General features: G+C 33.6%; 1 non-coding gene across 1 annotated transcript; it reads right to left on the bottom strand.

The window, feature by feature from the left end:
* Positions 1-383: 383 nt before the first annotated feature.
* LOC144251785 (U6 spliceosomal RNA) lies at positions 384-488 on the bottom strand. The gene has a single exon (XR_013342749.1). It is a non-coding gene; the product is annotated as a U6 spliceosomal RNA (small nuclear RNA).
* Between the last annotated feature and the right edge of the window lie 6,027 nt (positions 489-6,515).

Genomic DNA, 6,515 nt, shown 5'->3' with positions numbered 1-6,515 from the left:
TAATTTTTATATAAATGAACTTCAATTATTTTCTTAAGAAATAGACAAACCATATCCATTATCTTATGCATTCATACATTTTTTATGTTATAGTAAGAGCCATCTAAAATACTTTTAACTAATTACATCTTTATCTGAAGTAATCAATTCTATTTTTATCCATGAGAGACAGTTAGAAAAACTAGAAGATAAGAAATAAACTCCCTAATACTTAACAATTTTCACCAATGTATACTAATTATGCATATTAGTGATATTCATTATGACATATGCATACATGCACATAAAATTATTTGGTCAATTTCATTCCTCAATACCACACTTGTCCTCCCCTCTGGAGTTTCTCTTCCATTTTGATGAGATCTTTTTTCTTCTTCTCTCTAAAAAATGTGGACAACATCATGAATTTGCTTGTCTTCTCTATGCAGGAGTGATGTTAATTTTTTCTGTATGATATCAAATTTAGCTTATGTTTTGCTGAAATGAGCATTAACCTCAATTCTTTGTTTGTGAGCATATATTGCAAAACAGCTTTACAAATTTTAAAGTGACAAGAAAGATACACAAACTTGGCAACATCACAATGCATTCACACATTGTATAACATACAGGAAAAGGCAAGTAACAAAGTTGAGTTGCTAAAGTTTATAACTTTTTACAACTTTTTCTTACTTTAAAAGTATTTTGTTACAAAAAAAATTATTGAATTTAATATTTTTCTAATGTGTTAAAATGAATTAAAAAATCTAGAAATTGCAATTTGTACTGACAGATTAAGCCTTTGTTATTTGTAATATTTAAATTATATATTCCATTTTTAAATACCATATATTATTGTAAGTTAAACAGAACCTCTTTTTTTCTATTTGAAGTCTTACTTGTGTAAGCAATGAGAATTTATTTTATTTAAAAAATCAACATAGGAATTTTTTTTAAAGTTGAATCAAGAGTGAGTCTTTATACCATGTTTAGAAGTACTCTTCTTATTTAGAATCATACTTCTTTTTCTCACCTTGTAACTACTGAATACAACTATTTCTCATTTGTATCTTCTGCTGATGGTTTTTGTTTTTATAAATCAACCAGTGCCTTGAACTTCCACAATAAAAGTTACAAATGTTTTAATTCTTTTAAACACTCCAAATTTTACTTTAAATACATATATGCTTAGATTGCATCACTAGTGACAAACAACATGTTCAATTACTATTAAGTATATCAAGAGGAAGGGAAAAAAAAGAACAGAAACATATGTGCATATAAATACATGCACAGAGGAAGGAAAATTAGAGGAAGAAAGCATTAGAATATATTAAATTGTCTATTAAATTGTCACTGTAGAAGCTAATTACTTTTCCTCTGCAAGAAAAAGGGAATGATTAGTTACAGAATGCCTATTTTAAAAGCTTCACACACATACACACACACACACACACACACACACACACTCACTCCTCACAAAGAAGAAAGTTATTATATCTTATTTAAATTAAAAAATCTCTCCCCTGAGTAATCCATCTTTTAGATGGATCTACCTATGCACTTTTCTCATGAGGGCTTCTACCATTTTGGTCCGAAGGCACCTTTCAAGTGAACAAATTTGTTTGCCAAAAGTTCCTCAAAATTGCCACTTTAATTGTAAACATTTCTAGTGAGATGTCTCAAAGTATTCAAATGATTGGAGGAATGAACACTTATGAAAATACAGCAACAGTTTTCTCTGGGATTTTTAGCTGGTACCTGCATATTGCTAAAGTGGCAGGAAATGAAAAGTACAGGTGAGCACCCCCTATAAAATGAGATGAATGAATGCAAGCACTCTTGCCTCAGGCTAAAGGACCTGGAAGTGGAAAAACAGAGGATTTTCACCAAAGATAATGATGACAATGGTGGCCTTATAAAGGCTTTTGCAGCACTATAGTACAAAAGGGCAGAATGCTAAAGAAGGGAAAATTCACTCAATTTTTTTTTTTTCAATTCAGAGACCTCATTACTAAATAAGAGTGGAGGACACCAAAATACTGTTTTTGAGGGCAAAGATATTGTTTTTCTGGTTAAGAATTGAGTGCCTCTGTTAGTTTTGGCATTCTCAGATCATTAAAATATATATTTTCTAGTGATTCCACAAAGGAAAGCAAATTAAGTCTCCAATTTTAACATAGGTACTTGAAGAGTGGACAAGATTGACCGAATTAGTCTGGCAGTAATATGATGCTATTTGTGTGAAATTTTGAGGACCACACTTATTAGGATGAAATGCTTATTGAAGCATTTCAAAAATTCTTGGAAGACTATTTTTTACCTCATTGAAAAGGGTTTTTGTAAAACAAAAACAAAACAAAACAAAACATGGACTCTTATAATGAAATAATAAAGCATCATATATCATGTTTCCCTGATAACTACATTATAGAACAGGACAATGTCTTCTGTAATAGAACTAATTATTCTATAGAAAGCCAGAGAAGAATGAATAGGAAAGAAAAATAAATAAATAAATGTTGGAAGGGTTGTTTGCTAGTGTTAGAATTTTCTGCTGTTTCCAAATCAAGTCTTAAAATTTGCAAATAGATCTATTTATTAGATATATCACTAAAATGTGAATAATTGAACAAAATAGTCTTTATACCCTCAGTTAAAAACATAGGGTTCTCTCTGTCCCTAGTTATATTTCCCAATGTTATTTCTCTTTAGAGTTTCTTCAGATTGAAAGGTTTTTTTTGTTTGTTTGTTTTTTGTTTTTCCTTGCTATTCTCTGGTATAAAATACACCTTAATAAGAAGGAAGTCACCTTGGGGCTGGGGTTGTGGCTCAGCAGTAGTGCCCTCGATAGCACTTGTGAGGCCCTGTGTTCGATCCTCAGCACCACATAAAAATAAATAAAGGTAATGTGTCCAACTACAACTAAAAAATAAAATAAATATTAAAAAAGCAGGAAGCCACTTTAATAAGAAGGAAGCCAAACTTGACACAGAAAATTTAGAATAAAAGACTTTTTGATAAAAACATTAAATATATACAAAAAAGTAAAGGTATAAATATTACTTCATTTTAACTTCATTGATTCTTCATTAATGCTTATGTTAGTAGAAGTCTTAAAATATTTAAAGAAAAAAAGACAAAAAGATCTAAGGATCAAAATGGAATATCACACTATTTGAAGAATGCATAAGCTTATACATAATAATAGAACAAAATTAAGGACACATATTGCAACTGATAGGTAGCAAACAGTTATGATTCATAGATTCATGATGTTAAGGTGATAATTCTATAAATTCAGACTACTGTGCTGACCTCCGCCTGTGAACCTAAAGGACTCCTCAATTCCAGTAAAAAGAATACAAGTTACCCTGAACAGTGAGATTTTTGTGATCCTTCCACAGACCAGATTCCAAAACTTGGAGAGATAGGATAATTACAATGGGTCAGCATGGGCAAAAGTGACCCAGAGTTGCCTTGGATCTCTGCCATGCACAGTGGCGGCAAGGAAGTCTGATGTAATTCTGCCATCAGTCAAAAGTCAAAATGTGACTGGTGCAATGGCACACACCTTCTAATCCCAGCAGCTGAGAAGATTGAGACAGGAGGATCAGGAGTTCACAGCCAGCCTCAGCAAAAGTAAGATGCTAAGCAACTCAGTGAGACCCTGTCTCTAAACAAAATACAAAATAGGGCTGGGAATCTGGCTCAGTGGTCAAGTGCCCCTGAGTTCAATCCCAAGTACAAAAAAAAAAGTCAAGATGTGGACCTGGGTGTGACTTTCTGGAAACTTCCCTGGAACCCCACCAATAAAACTGGACAAGAGAAAAGGCACACTGTACTCTTCTGTCTGTGAAAACACACTTTTTTTTTTCTTGAGAGTGTTCCCCTTTCCCTTCTAGTATCCCTTGTAATGCTACTCTTAGCCACACACCTGAAATCTTACTAGTATGATTACTAGAACTGTTAATGAAACACAGCTGCTGTTTGGCTTCACAGTACTCACTTTCTCTGCAACACAGCTTGAAAGGAAAAGGAGGAACCAGGAGATGGGCAAGTGAGAAATGAAAGATGGAGACTAGCCAGAGATAAACAAAGCTGACAAATAAAGGCAAGTCTCTCTATAGATGGAGGGAGGCAAAACAGGCTTGGGGTTCTGGATTTTATGGGGCAGGCTCAGGGATTAGAGCCTGGCAGGTATTAATGCAGGCAGTTAAGGACGAGGTTGGTATGAGGGAGTGGTGAACCTTTCTCAGAAACGCCTTTGGGCAGGAAAGCAAAATTTTTTCTTAAAATGATGGCTGTCACTTAAGATGGCCATCCAGACGCTAAGCAAGGACCTGACAGAGCTAACAACAGAGTTTAACAAAGTTATGATAGGCAAAATTTCATAAAACAAATTTACTGAAAATTTAAATTATCAGCTGTGTTATTATTTGGGGGAAAAAGAGATTTACACACCACAATTATTTCAGTGATTACACTGTTGTCTATTTTTTTCTTCACCTTTGCAGCACATTTGCTTTACAGAGATGTCTAAATATTTTCTGCCTCCCTATTCCATATTCAAGAAACTACTCAGATTTTCACAGGCAACAGTCTACTTTTTTTTCCCCTGTTAAATCCTCCATCTCATCTTCCCTCTCCTCTCCTTTGTATGTTTTTCTGTTCTCTACCTAACTCACCAATTGGGTAATCTCACGGAGTCTTGACATTAAGTGACACGGTGTTAACTCATGTTTATAATTTTAGATGTCAATCTTCTAAATTCCATACTCATTTAAATAAGAAAGGATTTTAGATCAGTGATTGATGAGGAGATGATTCCATTGGTGAGAATCAGTTTCCAAGTTCTGTTCCCTACCCAGGTGTTGAAGATTGAAGATGGGAGAAACACTAAAGCAAGAACAAAACATTTTATTTAAAGGACAGAATGGAGAGAGGGACAGAGTTTCCTCTGCAGAACAGTGGTTCCAAGTTGGTGCCTGAAGGAGTGCCCTTTATATAGATTTTAGATTTCTTTTGTTCTCATGCATCCTCCACCTCTTTTTGTGTCTATGTAACCAGTGACCAAAAGGTGGGGTGATCCAAGGCCAAGAATGAAGCTGTCTTATATGTTAGGGGTGCACAGTCCTGAAGGAAAAAGCCCAGGGGGTATTAAAACTGCTTGCCAGGAGGAACAATCCCCTGAAGGCTTGGCAACCTTGGCAACAGGTTCGAGAAGGGAGAAGTTCTCTGGACCTATTAGAATTTTATCTCCTTTTGAATCAGCTGCCATCTTCCTGGCCCAATCATTCACTACTACATTGACTGTCCTTAATGTCTCTCCTTGGTGACTTGTTTAATAATGTATGTGGTTATCAAATAAAAGAGAATAATATCTTTGGGATACAAGATAATGAGTTTGAATTGGCCCGAAGGTGTTCAGTGACCAAAACACTTTTCTAAAATGTGCTCAATGTGATAAGAGGATTTAGGTTCTAAAATGATAAAGGATTTCAAATTGTCTAAACTTGATTTTGGTATTGAAGTCATGTGACTGCAGAGAATTTGAGGGGATTTTATAAAAATGAGAAGTGTGATTTCTCTATAATAACATAAAATCATAGTAGACTAATAAATAAAAGGAAGAGTACATTTACAAAACAATTTTAAGGAAATAAGAGGATAAAATTTAAAAAGTAATCCGACATGTTCCTAAACAACTTTTAAAAGTCTTATTACTTATTACATGACTCTTTATAAAGGGAAAACTTGAAAAGGTACATTAGACTAAGACCAAAAGCAAAAACAATAAACAAACAACAACAAAATCCCCCAAACATTTATTTGTTGTCTTTATTGCTTTTCCATGATGAAGTTGGTGAGGGTCATGATGCTGGTCTTAAGACTATTTAAATATTCTTGCATCTCAAAGCCAAAGAAATTTTCTTTAATAATTTAAAAAACTGAGAGGTGAGAAATAGAAAAGACAATGAGGAAGAGATTGATGATGAATGAAGTCGAGCATAGTCTCCATGAGGGAGCATAGACAAACAAACTTTCCAAACAACTGACAATAATAGGCAGAAGATGAATTAGAAAGAGACCTAGATAATTGATAACCTCATAGTCAACTCTGAATAATGAAGATGTGACTATAAATTAAATGAATGCTCAGCTTCTTTTCACATTTGCAAAATAGCCTTCTAAGAGATATCACTACCAACATACACAAAAAGTGCATTCCATATAATGTCACTTCAATTTCAACTGTGTTACGGATTTGAAATTAACTGATTCACACAAATAACATAAATTTCAAGATCAAATAGTTAAATCAAATCGACTATGACCCTTTTAAAAAGCCTAATACAAAAACCTTTTCAATGCTCATTTAAGCTTAATCCTTAAAACCTACACATTATATTTTGATGTATTTAGAGCCTAGCTATTTTTTCTCTGAATTAGTGGAAAAATTATGAGAAAAGAATGATAAACATGGCTCCTGTCTCATATCACTAATTTTGAAGGACTTCTTAAAGTTATTTCAA

This window comes from Urocitellus parryii, unplaced genomic scaffold, assembly GCF_045843805.1.
Source record: "Urocitellus parryii isolate mUroPar1 unplaced genomic scaffold, mUroPar1.hap1 Scaffold_211, whole genome shotgun sequence".
Lineage (NCBI taxonomy): Eukaryota > Metazoa > Chordata > Mammalia > Rodentia > Sciuridae > Urocitellus > Urocitellus parryii.
The sequence above is the reverse complement of the archived record's forward strand: the minus strand, read 5'-3'. Positions and strand labels throughout refer to the sequence as shown.